The sequence below is a fragment of the Erinaceus europaeus genome, chromosome 5 (assembly GCF_950295315.1).
Source record: "Erinaceus europaeus chromosome 5, mEriEur2.1, whole genome shotgun sequence".
NCBI lineage: Eukaryota > Metazoa > Chordata > Mammalia > Eulipotyphla > Erinaceidae > Erinaceus > Erinaceus europaeus.
Genome location: NC_080166.1, coordinates 118170465 through 118185113, shown reverse-complemented (window position 1 = coordinate 118185113; position 14649 = coordinate 118170465). Strand labels below are relative to the sequence as shown.

The 14649-nt window shown below is 45.3% G+C and overlaps 1 protein-coding gene across 4 annotated transcripts in view; it reads right to left on the bottom strand.

The window, feature by feature from the left end:
• Positions 1-13822, bottom strand: part of KATNAL1 (katanin catalytic subunit A1 like 1) — a 239003-nt gene extending 225181 nt beyond the window's left edge. The window contains exons 1-3 of one of the 4 annotated variants that reach the window (XM_060191680.1): positions 13807-13822; positions 12784-12846; positions 2473-2588 (exon numbers count right to left, since the gene is read on the bottom strand). The gene's annotated coding sequence lies outside the window, so the exon portion shown is untranslated. Of the gene's footprint in view, positions 1-2472; positions 2589-12783; positions 13056-13137; positions 13186-13806 lie in introns of those variants that run through there. The other 3 variants (XM_060191679.1, XM_060191681.1, XM_060191678.1) reach the window with 3 other exon arrangements.
• Positions 13823-14649: the final 827 nt, after the last annotated feature.

Sequence of the window (14649 nt, the reverse complement as noted above, 5' to 3'; positions counted from 1 at the left end):
TGCAGGTGTCTGTCTTTCTCTCCCCCTCTGTCTTCCCCTCCTCTCTCCATTTCTCTCTGTCCTATCCAACAATGACAATAATAATAACTACAACCAAAAAGGGGGGGGCAACAAAAGGGAATAAATAAATATTTTTTAAAAAAGGAAAGAAAGAGAGAAGAGAGAGAGGAAGGAAGGAAGGAAAAAAAGGAAGGAATGAAGGAAGGAAGGAAGGAAGGAAGGAGAGCAGCCCACAGTAGTAAGATTGTGCATGTCTGAGGCCCCAGCTAGAGCCCCAAACCAAAACAAACTCTTTCATTTTAGTTACTATCTTCTCTACATACGCAAACTGCGCAGACTCTCTGTGAAAAGTAGTGACCCAGAAGAGCCTCCTAGATCCCACAGGTCTAACTGGGAGGGCAGAACAGGACCACTCCCTCCTTTATTCTGTACACAGCATGTCTCGTAATACAATCTGAGACCTCTCTTATTGCATTTCCAGAAGTTATTTATTGAGTTTGCTAGCCTTCTCTTGTATATTGCACTTTCTCCACCACCACCCTGGCTCCGGGCCTGAGAGCCTCAAGCATGAGCACTTTCACCACTTGCAGGGCATTGCTTCACACAGAGAGAGCAGGAGAAAACTTCTCCTGGTACCATGGCACCTCTTGTTGTGTAAGGACTCAAACCTGGACTACACACATGGCAAGGAAAACATCCTACCTGGTGAGCTATCTCTCTGGTCCCATATATCATACCAGTAAACCAAACTCCCCACCCGAGTTTTCACCCTCACACTCTGTCCCCTCATCTAGAATCTGTTGATACCCCAGAGCTTCAAGAGCCATCTTGGGGACACAGTGCTAGCTTACTCGTGGCAGGGTCGAAAATACATTTCTTTTCTTTCTTTCTTTCTTTCTTTCTTCCTTTGTTTCTTTTTTAATTTTACTTCTTTTTATATGATAGAACAAAGATAAACTGAGAAGGGAGGAGGAGAGACAAAGAAAAAGAGACAGAGGGAAATTTGTAAAGTTTCCCCCCTGCAGGTAGGAGCTGGGGGCTTGAACCCTGGTCCTTGTGCATGGTGATGTGTGTACTCAACCAGATGTGCCAACACCCGGCCCCCTAAGATGCATTTCTGTATTTGCCTCATTCTGCTTCCATTTAATGCACCATGCTGCAAACATCCTGAACTCGCTGGGGCAGCGGCTTTGATTTTGTGAAGAGAGAGGCATGGCAGGAGGTGGGAGATCTCGACGTTGGGGGAGCTCTTAGGGGGTCCAGTGGTAGGATACCTTTCCATTACATTCTGTTTTATTGCGTTTGGCACATTGCTCCAGACTTTGAAAACATGTTTGGATTTTTGTTCTAGCATCTTAATTCATCAGCTCTTCCTTTCATTCTTGTCATCACAGGTTTCTTCAGGATATCACTGGCAACAACACTGTATGAAAGCTAAAGATAAGCGTCTGTGACAAGGCACAAAAGGCTGCCATTACAGTTAAAAATGGACCCACTGCCAAGACATTTTGGAAGTGACCATCCACCCAGTTGCAAATCAATCTCATTTATCCTAATCTACCCTCTATGTCTCCACTAATCACCAAGGACACTAAAAAGGATTCTTCCTTGCCCGTACACACACTGCCTTAGCTTTCCAGTCCAATCATGCCACCAAAGAAAGAAAATTCCACCTGCACCTCTCTGACTCTGCACTTGTCCTTCTGGCTTGGGGCGCACCTGACATCAACCTCCAGCCACACCAAGAAGCTGGTTTCCTGTGCTTCACTCTAACTGCTGGTTTAGGGTTGCTTCGATTTTGTTCTGTCTCCCTAGCTATAACTGAAAGGTCGTGTGCTAGCTGCAATATTTGGAATCATGTTTTAGGTATGCTATGAACTGCCCCACCAGTCACTGAAATTACTGATCACTTCCTCTGAAAGTCAAGCATTTCCAAAAGGAGAACCATTTGCTCACACCAGTGCACATGTTTTTGTCTGCCTAGCCTGAATTTTCGGAACAAGTTCTCATGCCTTTAAACACATAATAATAGACTGGGACTGCTGTAACTTAAGTCACCAGTCAAACCCTGGGCTCATTGCAACAGCTGAGTGGGTAGGGTGCCTGCCATGCCACGTATGCAATCCAGGTATGGCCCAGGCCCCTGCTACACACTACAGCACCTGCAGCTTGAGGGGGAGCCTCAGTGCTGTGGTGTCTCTTGCCTCTATCTGTCTGTGTCTCTCCCTCTTCCTGTGTAATGAAGCCCTAGTGACAACAACAACAACAAAAGGCTGCAGTTCCTGCAACATCACAACATAAAGGAAACCAAAAATCAGGAAATCTGATAATCCTGAGATATGAGGTTCTCCTGCCAGGAAGTTTTTTAACCTCAAATCTTCAGAGTCAGTAAGATAAACAGTAGTATTTTTTTTTAATTGACAGTTTACATGAAGACAAACAAAATCAGTTGCCATAGGCTTTTACACTTACCCAGAGTTATTTTCAAGTGAGTACCCTTATTCCTTTGCAAATTAGATTGCAATCTCTCCAAAGGCAGGTGTCCTGTCTGCCTGGCCCTCCACTCTCTTCAGATGCAGCCACAATACCTGCAGTAAACAGAACAGGTGCTCAACAAACATTTCTTGAACCGATAAAGCAAGAAATAACTGAACATGTTTACACACAGTATAAAATTCATACTTCATCTATTCTTACAACAATTTGAACTCTGGTTGGTACCCAAGAGAGGTGACCAGTGCCTTTGAGGAAGGAGTTTTGGGGGACAAAAACAACTGCTGGAGCTGTATGAATAATAGTAGCAATAATTAACATTGTTGTCTTGGACTCCACTTAAAAATTGTTGAGAACCCCAGTGAGTTTTTGCTCATATGAGATAGTTCCATCAACATTTGTCACATAAAAAGTTTAACATGGGAAAAAAGGTATCATAATGGTTATGCAAAGAGACTTACATGCCTGAGGCTCCAAAGTCCCAGGTTCAATCCCTCACACCACCATAAACCAGATCTGAAAGTGCTCTGGTGGTTAAAAAAATAAATAAATAAAATTGTGGGAATTGGGTGGCAGCACAGCAGGTTAAGCACGGCTGGTGCAAAGCACAAGGACCGGTATAAGAATCCCAGTTCTAGCCCCCGGCTCCCCACCTGCAGGGGAGTCCCTTCACAGGCAGTGAAGCAGGTCTGCAGGTGTCTGTCTTTCTCTCCCCCTCTCTGTCTTTCCCTCCTCTCTCCATTTCTCTCTTTCCTATCCAACAATGACAATAATAACAACAATGATAATAACTATAACAATAAAACAACAAGGGCAACAAAAGGAAATATATATATATATATCCTTTCTTTTAAAAAAAAGGAAGAAAGAAAAGGCCTAGGGAGACAGCATAATGGTTTTGCAAAAGACTTTCATGCCTGGAGGTCTGAGATCCCAGGTTCAATTCTAAGCACCACCATAAGCCAGAGCTGTATAGTGCTCTGGTGTGTGTGTGTGTGTGTGTGTGTGTGTGTGTGTGTGCATGTATGTGTGTGTGTGCGTTTGCGTGTACGTGCATTGCTCATTAAAATAAATATTTTAATTGGCTGAAGGGGGGCCAGGCAGTGGTGTAACCCACTGAGCACACACATAACCATACATGAAGATCTGGGTTCAAGACCCCAGTTTCCTATCTGTGGGGGGGGGTGTGTGGAAAGCTTCACAAAATAGTGAAGCAGTGCTACAAGTATCTGTTTCTCTCTATCTCTTTCTCTTTCTCTCTCCCCTTTCTATCAGAAAGAGGGGGGAGGAGAGGACAGAAGAGGGGAGGGGAGGGGAAAGGGAGACAGGAGAGAAGAGGAGAAATGACCACCAGGAGTAGTGGATTCATCTTACACAAAATTCACACACACACACACACACACACACACACACACACACACACACACACTTTTTTTTTTTTTTTTTGTAAGAGCACCATGTGCATGCTCAGGTCAGAAAGGAAACTGGATAGAGACTTTTTCCTTATGAAATTTTGTCTTCCTATTCAGGGCAAAGAGACCTCCCTAGTGGATTTACTCTCTGTTTCAATGTGTACCCACTCTCTCGCTAATCCCTGGAAAAGAGATCTCCTTTACTTTGACTGCTGTAGAACAATTTTGACTGGCTCTCTGTGGCAGATCGAGGAATCTCTGCCAGTGAACTGAACAAATCCTGAGTTTTATTGCCAGAGAAGAGAGCAATAGCTGTTGCTTAGACAAGACTCCAAGTCAGACCCATGTTCCAATGGATCCAAAAGTCGCTGAATACAGACTGACAGTGTTTGTATGTGTGAGGAGGGGGGCTGGGAAAACTAACATGCAATGTGCTAAAAGCCATGGGCTTTCAATAAGTTATGCTGGAAGAGCGTCCCCGGCTAGGCTTTTGCTATATTATCTAATTTTCAGTCCCGCTGAGTCTTCCTCAGGCTAGTTCCTTCTCTAAAGACAAAGGAATCTTGGGTGGTCTTTTGCTCCCTTTTGCACTCTCTTTGCTGTCAAAACTTCACATGGCCAAGGGGGAAGAGCTTGCATCTGTCAGGTTCTTACTGTATGCCAGGCATGTGCCGAGAACTTCCTAGTCTTTATACCATTTAATCTTCCTTCAAGCTCTTTGAAGTAGGTGCTCTATCATCATTCCTTATGTTATTGAGAAGTAGCTGTAAGCTGACCTCCCTGGCTTTGGCCACATATACTCAGCAACCCGGGACTGCTCAAACTCCCTTGTTAGGATATAGCAGCCCACCATTCTGTTCTTCCATTTCAAGTAAGTTCAATCCCCATGTCTCTATAGTATTTCTCAACGTACTAGGGAAGGCTACCACATAACTGTAAACTGGCCAGAGTCACACAACTGACTTGTAAGGGACAAGGCCACATTTTGATTCCAGAGTCTGAGCTATGTAGAAATGCCCTTAGCTAGCCAATTTCTTCAGATCTAAGGAGGGTAAAGTGGAAATTGAGAAGCTGATCTAAATATCGAACTGATTCCTAGAGGTGGTATAAGTATATTTAACTAGGGCTTTCTGAAGATATGAGGCTCAATTCAATGCTAAAGAAGAGACTTGAAATTCTGAAATATGCTTCTGGGGCAAGCATCTGGGGGCAAGCAGGTTCTGTGAATTCCCCATTAAGGGCCACATCTGCTCTAAGAAATGTTGCTAATAGATTGATCTTTCCTAACTATCTTCCTCTGAAGTCCTTGACTTAAGAGTAACTCCGGAAAGACCTAGAATTGCCAAAACAATATTGAGAAAAAAGAACAGAACCAGAGGCATCACACTCCCAGATCTCAAATTGTATTATCGGACCATTGTCATCAAAACTGCTTGGTACTGGAAAATGAATAGACATACTGACCAGTGGAATAGAATTGAGAGCCCAGAAGTAAACCCCCACACCTATGGACATCTAATCTTTGACAAAGGTACCCAGACTATTCAATGGGGAAAGCAGAGTCTCTTCAGCAAATGGTGTTGGAAAAAATGGGTTAAAACATGCAGAAGAATGAAACTGAATCATTATATTTCAACAAATACAAAAGTAAATTCCAAGTGGATCAAGGACTTGGATGTTACACCACAAACTATCAGATACTTAGAGGAAAATATTGGCAAAACTCTTTCCGCATAAATTTTAAAGACCTCTTCAATGAAACAAATCCAATTACAGAAGACTAAGGCAAGCATAAACCTATGGGACTACATCAAATTAAAAAGCTTCTGCACAGCTAAAGAAACTACTACCCAAACCAAGAGAGAAGATCTTAACATGCCATACATCACAGAGAAGATCTTAACATGCCATACATCAGACAAGAGGCTAATAACAAGAATATATAAAGAACTTGCAAATCTCAACAACAAGAAAACAAACAACCCCATCCAAAAATGGGGGGAGGACATGGACAGAATATTCACCACAGAAGAGATCCAAAAGGCCGAGAAACACATGAAAAAATGCTCCAAGTCTCTGATTGTCAGAGAAATGCAAATAAAGACAACAGTGAGATACCACTTCACTCCTGTGAGAATATCACACATCAGAAAAGGTAACAGCAGCAAATGCTGGAAAGGGTGTGGGGTCAAAGGAACCCTCCTACATTGCTGGTGGGAATGTAAATTGGTCCAACCTCTGTGAAGAACAGTCTGGATAACTCTCAGAAGGCTAGAAATGGACCTACCCTATGATCCTGCAATTCCTCTCCTGGGGATATATCCTAAGGAACCCAACACATCCATCCAAAAAGATCTGTGTACATGTATGTTCTTGGCAGCACAATTGTAATAGCCAAAACCTGGAAGCAACCCAGGTGTCCAACAACAGATGAGTGGCTGAGCAAGTTGTGGTATATATATACAATGGAATACTACTCAGCTATAAAACATGGTGACTTCACCGTTTTCAGCCAATCTTGGATGGACCTTGAAAAATTCATGTTAAGTGAAATAAGTCAGAAACAGAAGGATGAATATAGGAAGATCTCACTCTCAGGCAGAAGTTGAAAAACAAGATCAGAAAATAAAACACAAGTAGAACCTGAACTAGTATTGGCGGATTGCACCAAAATAAAAGACTCTGGGGTAGGTGGGTGGGGAGAATACAGGTCCATGAAGGATGACAGAGGACCTAGTGGGGGTTGTATTGTTATATGGGAAACTGGGAAATGTTGTGCATGTACAAACTATTGTATTTACTGTTGAATGTAAAACATTAATTCCCCAATAAAGAAATTTTTTAAAAAGAGTGCCTCCACAGAAGAATACAGACAGGTGAATCTCATATTAGGTCAAAGTCTTGACTCTCCAAGCGGCACATAAGAAAACACATCTATTTGAATGTTAATTTTTGCCCTGGTTTTTTTTTTCTCAGATATTTTTTGAATGGGGGGGGTTTTGCTCGGGAGGGGTTGCCAGGATAGAGCCTCATACATGTGAAACTGAACTACATCATCACCCCAAAGTTGCAAAGCATTCTCAAAAAAAAAGTGATAAATCCATACTATATCAGCAAAACAAGTGTATTAACAAAGTATATTTTCCAAAAGAAAAATAGTGAAACTAGCAGCATTTAAACATTTTGCAAATCCCCTAAATATCGAGGATGGTAGATGCCACTCTAGGGCATTTGATCTGCAGTAATATCACACAGCATGTAACCTCTAGAAAAATAGCAGTCCACGCATGAAAGAATGAGAGTAAAAGAAGCAAACATTGTCTAGGCAGTTTATAAAAGCAGATTATAAAAGCAGTTTTTGGTCTGTGAGTCTCCTGGCAGGGTTTTGAGAACCCCAGGACTATTATTTTAAGAGTTATTCAGGATGTTTACAATTTGAAAAATAATAGCAGCTATTCAAATGCATAAATTTCCTTCTTTTGTCCTGAATATTAGAAAATTCAGAGCTGGGGGTCAGGCAGCAGCGCAGCGGGTTAAGCACAGGTGGCGCAAAGTGCAAGGACCGGTGGACCAGTGTAAGGATCCCAGTTCGAGCCCCCAGCTTCCCACCTGCACATGAGTCACTTCACAGGCAGTGAAGCAGGTTGGCAGGTGTCTATCTTTCTCTACCCCTCTCTGTCTTCCCTTCCTCTCTTCATTTCTCTCTGTCCTATCCAATAACAACGGCATCAATAACAACAATAGCAATAATAACAACAAGAGCAACAAGGGCAACAAAAATGGGGGAAAAAATAGCGTCCGGGAGCAGTGGATTCACAGTGCCTACACCGAATACCAGCAATAACCCTGGAGGCAAAAAAAAAAAAAAAAAAAAAAAAAGACGAAGAAAAGGAAAAAGAAAATTCAGAGCTAAATTGAGCAGTTCGTTGAAGCCAAGAAACACACACAGCTCATCCATCTTTTGCTACTCTGCTCAATTAGTTTGCTTGCTGCCTGACTTTTTACTTCTTTTTTATTGTTAATGACTTTGTGTCCTATTTCTTTAGTGTTTTACTTAGAAGTTTTTTCTAATCTCTTCTGGAAATAAACATCTATATACTTATCTATATACATTCACATGCAAGTTTGGAATTAAATCTTAGTTTACGTATTGTATCTGCCTAGCTAACTCACCTCAACAGGCTGAAAATACATATGACAGTCAAACAATAGGTTCAAACGCTCCTGAGAATGTATGAGTGGACTGTCTTAATACACCCCAAGGAACAGGGGTCAGACTGCAAGGAAAGTGCCTTCTGCAGAGATGCTTCTACCTGTCAATGTATCACTTGAGAAGTTGAGCAAGTGATCAGACCCTCTGGAATGCTGGAGCCTCATTTGGGCCAGGCCAGTTTTCTGTATCATCAGCCAATGTGACTGAAGCCTGTAATAGTTGCACCTTTAAAATATCTAGTCTGCACTCTTCATGGGGAACAGTCCTTCAGTCTCCCCTGAGGGAGAGGGCTCCTCCTGGCCAATCTTGGGGTGCCTACCCATTCCTACCTGGAATGCACCAAGTTATACCAACTGTCCTGTGCTGGGCCAATTGTCTTTTCTCTCCTGGGAATGTGGGGTTGAACTGAGGATGACTGGTGACGAACCTCTTGGGTATAAGAGATGAAAATACAGTAGCTGTTGAAAGATCATCTTTGGCCAGCAGCCTGCAGAAAATGGCACTTGATTGCAAGGACATGAAGCAGAGATCTAAGCTGGAGATAAAATAGTGCCTGGATTATTGGGAGTCTCTCTCCTTGGACATCATGGATTTCTGTTAGTTTTTATAGAGACAGAGAAATTGAAAAGAAAGTGAGAGATTTTCTCTCACGAGAGAGAAAAAGAGAGACATGTGCAGTCCTTGCACATTGTAACATGCACGCTTAATTGGGTGTGCCACTGCCTGGCCCCAAGATGCTGTTTTATCCACATGCCTCTTTACACTCAAGTCAGTGCAAGTTGGTACCTTGCAATCAAATGGTCTTTAACTAAGGTAAAAATATAGTCAGAAGCACCTGTGAGTTTGTCTTTACAACTGAGTGCTGGGTATTGTGACCCTACATGTATACTAAGTCTCTGGAAGCTTCCACCAACAAACATCTATTTCCTCCAGCTGCCAGGTCCTCAAAGGGCAAATGTATAAATGACTGGAGTTAGCAACTGAAGTTGGGTTAGTCTTTGATGAGGGCACACGCCCAGAAAGAAACTCGAGTGACACAACTCCCCAGTACCAGGAAGTTGGCAATTACACTTCCTACCACCCGCCTGTTCTCTGAACCTCTAAATCAACACTTCCCACAGCACTGACCCTCAGCAGCCAGTGGGGCAGCCCACTTTGCAAAGTGCCAATTTACAGCAGCTGGAAACAAAAACAGAGAGGGCCAGGAAGATACTGGCAGACTGGATTCTCCTTATTTGTTTCTGAAAGTCAAAAGGTTAAGCAGGGAAGTGGCTCAGCAATGCTAAATGTGAGGACACCACAGAAACACAGTGATGCTACATCTGTCTTCCACTCGTTCTCCATGAAGAAAGGGCAACATGGGACTGGCAGGACTGCAAGAATGGAGTACAGTGGCAAGGAGATACTGGCGCTCTTTCAGCCTGGGAGTGCTGTGTGAAGGTCCAGTAGTCAATCAACACATATTCCAGGGCCTCCAGATTTTTTTTTCCACTGTAGAGTGAGGAGGTAGTACTAGTTGGTCTTTCATATGCCTTTCATCTTCAACTCTCCACAATTTTTGTGAGCTAGATTTACACAGAGCTTCGGCCTGATCTTATTACTTGTAGTTCATCTTCTTGTGACAGAGCCAGAAGCAGCCTGTGCATACAAAAGTACCTCCTCCTTTCCTCCTCCTCCTCTTCCTCCTCCTCCTTCTCTTTCTCTCTCTCTCTTTCCCCTCCCAGTTTAAGGGACCAGGTAGTGAAGTGCCTAGTTAAGTACACACATTATCGTGTGCAAGGACCCATGTTCAATCACCTGGTTCCCACTAGTGGGGCGGGGGGGGAGGATACTTCATTCGTGGTGAAGGAGGTTTGCAGGTGTCTATCTTTCTCCCTCTATATCTTCCCCTCCCCTCTAATTTCTCTCTGCCCCATCAAATAAGAAAGAAAGAAAGAAAGAAAGAAAGAAAGAAAGAAAGAAAGAAAGAAAGGGAAAAGAATGTCCGCAAGGAATGATGGATTTGTAGTGCCAGCACTGAGCCCCAGTGATAACCCTAGTGGCAATAAAAGACAAATAAATAATATAAACATTTAACCTGGAGTATCGCCCTCTCAATTCTGTCACAGGTGCTCCCCTGCCCCAGAGCCCTGGGTCTCATGCATGTCTATAGCTGGTGTTGGCCAAAAGGCAAATAGCACCTCTCACCAGGGCATCTTAGCCTGGACTTGCCTCTGGATTCCCTAGGAACCATCCTAGGAATACAATATCCCGTAGAGGGTCATGGCCAGGAAAGCTGCGGGTGCTGCACCAGGTCTTGCTTCCTTGACTCTCTGGTTCTCTTCTCTCCAGGATACCTTGCAGGAAGAAAGAGTTCCATGACTGCCCTCCAGAGCTACCAACCCGGCACCAGGTGAGAGACCCGTGTGAAAGGAGGACGCACTAGATGCAGCCTTCACTTGAGCTTCTTTTATTTATTCATTTTCCCTTTTGTTGCCCTTGTTTTTCTACTGTTGTTGATGTCATTCATTGATGGATAGGACAGAGAGAAATGGAGAGAAGAGGGGAAGACAGAGAGGGGGAGAGAAAGAGAGACACCTGCAGACCTGCTTCACTGCCTGTGAAGGGACTCCCCTGCAGGTGGGAACCGGGGGCTCGAACCCGGACCCTTACAACGGTCCTTGAGCTTAACCCACTGCGCTACCACCCGACTCCCTCCACTAGCTTCTAGCACCTAGAGTGTGGAGAGTTGGCTGTCCTGGAGGAAAGGGCTCAGCTTTGCAGTGAAGCAGCTATGGGGGCCCTCTGGGGCCCCTTCACATAGGGTTCAACCATTCCCACAGATGGCCTTCTTCACTTACTGGCCCTCCAAAACAAGGCTTAGGTATCAGCCCCATCTGAGTGACTTCAGTTCCAAACATACAAATGTAAACAAAGGCTAACCCCCTGCCAAGGGAGACACTTATTAGTAGCTTCTTTTTTGTTTGTTTGCCTGCTCCTAGGAGAGCTCAGCTCTAGCTTATGATAGTGTGGGGGAATTGAACCTGGGACTTTGGAGTCTCAGGCATGAAAGTCTTTTTGTATAACAATTATGCTGTATCCCCAACCCAAAGGGGTACTTCTTTATTATTATTGATTTATTTTAGTATCTTTTTTTATTTGATAGAGACAGCCAGAAATTGAGAGGAAGGGGAAGGTAGAGGGCATCAAAGAGACACCTGCAGCACTACTTCACCATTTGTGATGCTTCCCCCTGCAGGTGGGGATTGGGGGCTTGAACATGGGTCCTTGAGCATTGTAATGTGTGCACTCAACCAAGTGTGCCACCATCCGTTTCCGAGGGGTACTTCTTTATCAATACAGAGCCATCCAAGATCTGGAAATAAATGAGCTACAGGTATCGTGCTGAGGGATTATTCCATGACAGCATCTTAAACACCAGTTACCTCAGCATTCTGTTCCCATTTGAAATGAATGTAGAACATTCTGAAGGAGAACAAAGCTTCTCTCCTCGTTCTGAGAAGGTTAGGCTTTACCTTGTTTCTGGGTATTTGGGTGTGTTGGTGACTTAGGCCTGTGTAGTAAGACTAGCAAGGGAAGGCACCCCCCCAAAAAAAAAATCCCAAATAGTATCTCAAGAGCTTCTGAAAAGGAACTAGTGGTGGAGCCTAACAATTCTGCATGTGTTTTGGATTTGCTGTGGACAAACAGGAGAGAGGGGGGAGGAGAAGGAGGGAGGAGGAAGAAGAGGAGGGAGAAGAGGAAAGAGGCTGCCAGCACACAAATGCTCCACCAGCGTTACACCCCAGCACCATCTCTCATTCTTCAGAGAGTAAAATTCATGTAAAATAGCACAGAGGCCCACAATCCCAGTTTTCCTCAGGATCCAGCAGGAGCTGAGTCGAAAGGATTCCACTAGGCTCATCTAACTGGCCCAACCTCCTCCCTGTTGTATTTTTCCTTTGCAGAATGGGAATGTTTTTTTCTTAATAATCCTGTCCGATAACTTTGCACAGGGATATCAGACTAGGGCCAGGGAATTCCCCTAAAGAGTTCCCAGAAGTCTTTGTTTAGAACAAGCATGCACTCTGGTGAAGGTCTAGGAGATTCCTGATACAGAAGAAGCATTCTGAGGAATGAGGAAGCACTCATATCAACTGTGGAACCCAAGTGTAGGGCTGAGGGGAAATGATTCAATGTGTTACAGTACAGTGTTAGTATGCTTGAGGCTCCATGGTGACAGGTTCAATTCCCAGCACCACCATAAGCCAGAACTGAGCAGTGCTTGTGTGTGTGTGTGTGTGTGTGTGTGTGTGTGTGTGTTATTAAAATAAATATTAAAGAGAAATAAAGAATGAGAAAAAAGAAACCCAAATGTAATGCCTGGGACCCCAGGTTCAATCCCCAGCACCGCTGTGAACCAAGCTGAGCAATACTCTGGTGTATGCTTGTATATGTGTCTCATTAAAATAATTATTAAAGAAAAAGTAAGAAAGGAAGGGTAAGAGAGAAAAGAAATCTAAATGCAATGCCTGAGGCCCTAGGTTCAATCCCCAGAATGACCATAAGACAGAGTTGAGGCAGTGCTGTGGTAGTGGTGGTGGTGGTGGTGTGTGTCTGATGTAACTTAATTTAATTTTAAAAAAATTAAAGCCACCCAAATGTAGGAGATCTCTAAACACCTACCTTCCAGTCCCCCAAACAAGGCATGGTCGCCATCTGTGCTAAAGCAGAGCCACTGTCTTACACCTGCAAAGGGAACAGGGGCCTTCCTTCAGTCAGACAGGCGGAGGTGTGAGCCCGGGCCTGCCCCGAGTGGCCCGGCCTAGTCACAGCCTGCAATGTCCTCCAGGGCCTACTGGAAAGAAGGCTCCCTGATGGGGTGTCACTGAGTTTCCAGGCCAGAGGCTTCGCCCCTACCTGCCCTGCTCTCAGGACCAACTTGCCCTTCTTCTCTTGCCACCGGCCCCCAAGTTCCTTAGTGCGCCCTTTCCCCTCTCCAGAACAAAAGCTCTCGCTGCCCTTTTATCAGGACTCAACTGTGAGAACAGAGTGGTCGTGAGGCCCAGCGGTGGGCGGGCGGTCTGCCCCGGGCTGGGGGCTGGGGGCTGGGGGCCGGGATGGGGGCTGGGGGCCGGGGTGGGGGCTGGGGTGGGGGTGGGCTTTGCAGGGCTCAGCCGGCCCGGGGAGGGGGTGGGGGCTGGGGGCCGGGAGCTGGGGGCCGGGGTGGGGGCTGGGGGCCGGGGGCCGGGCGCTGGGGGCCGGGGTGCCGCTCGGGCTCGAGGGTGGAGCCTGCGCCGCCAGAAAACTTTCCCCGTCGGGATTCGGGGCCCGGAGCTGTGCCAGCCCAGCCCGCCCAGCCCCGGGGAACCGGAGACCGCCGGCGGGGGGAGGAGAAAGGGGGGAGGGGCGAAGGTGGGGAAAGGAGGAAGTGCTGGAGGGGGAGGGAGGGAGGAGGAGGATGGAGTGAGGGAGAGGAAATGGGGGGCGGGACAAGCTTGGGGGTGGAGGAGGGTTTAGAGCCCTATGGGCCTCGGGGGGCCCGGGGCTCAAGGCTAATTCAGCTTTGGGAACGCTGGGCGTGAGAGGAAGTTCAGTTTCTCCAAAGGCCTGGAGCAGGAGGGCGGAGTAAAGCAGGGTCGCGGACTCACACATGCACACACTCACTCACACATGCACACGCAGACACGCACACACACATGCACTCACTCGATCACACGCCGGCCCCGCCCGGGCCACCCTGGCTGCAGCGCCAACACGAGCTGTGACCCGCGGCCACGCAGCTCCGGGAACTCGGGCTCCGGCAGATTTCCGGGAGAGAGGAGGCTTTTCTTCTCCGAAATACTCCGGCAGATTCCTTTGATGCTCTTTTTTGTTTTTGTTTTTTTAACTAGGGAAAGCTACAAATAATAATAAGTGAGATTAGAACTTGCCGGCTTCACTTCCTGGAGGCTTTTTGTTGTGTCTTGAAGCTAGGAGTCTTTGCGAGTCGCGCTTGTAAGTGCCTGCCTTCTTTAATCGGTTCACACTGATGCTTGTGCGTCTGTTCTGCGTTAGATTGAAGACTTTGGGACACTGTTAACTCGGTTGAATGATGGTTTCTGCTTTGGTCGGTTAACGCTGCCTCACTTGCGAACATGAGGTGAATGCACACACGTTGCAAATAAAATAAAATTAAAGGCTCAGAGAGTGAGGGGTCTTTTTAACCCTGCTATGAAATAGGGTAAGAAAATAGTCTGGAGAGTGACACCAATACTTAAGAGTGAAATATTACTTAGATCGTGGGAATTCAAAAGCAACAACAACAAAAAACCCTATCAACTAATTTGTCTACATTCAGATCTTAAAATAGCAAGAGGTGAAAACCCTCCTTAGGTGTTCTGAACTTAATGCCTTAGAACATACTCCATATCTTATGGAGTAAATTACATCATCAAGTCTTTGTGGATGAGTTTTCTGCCCTAAAACCTCAGCTTTAAAGCTTCTGAACTGAGAAGTTCCATGCAGGGAATCTCAAGTGCAGTTATTATAAAGCAGATGCTTTCTAAAACT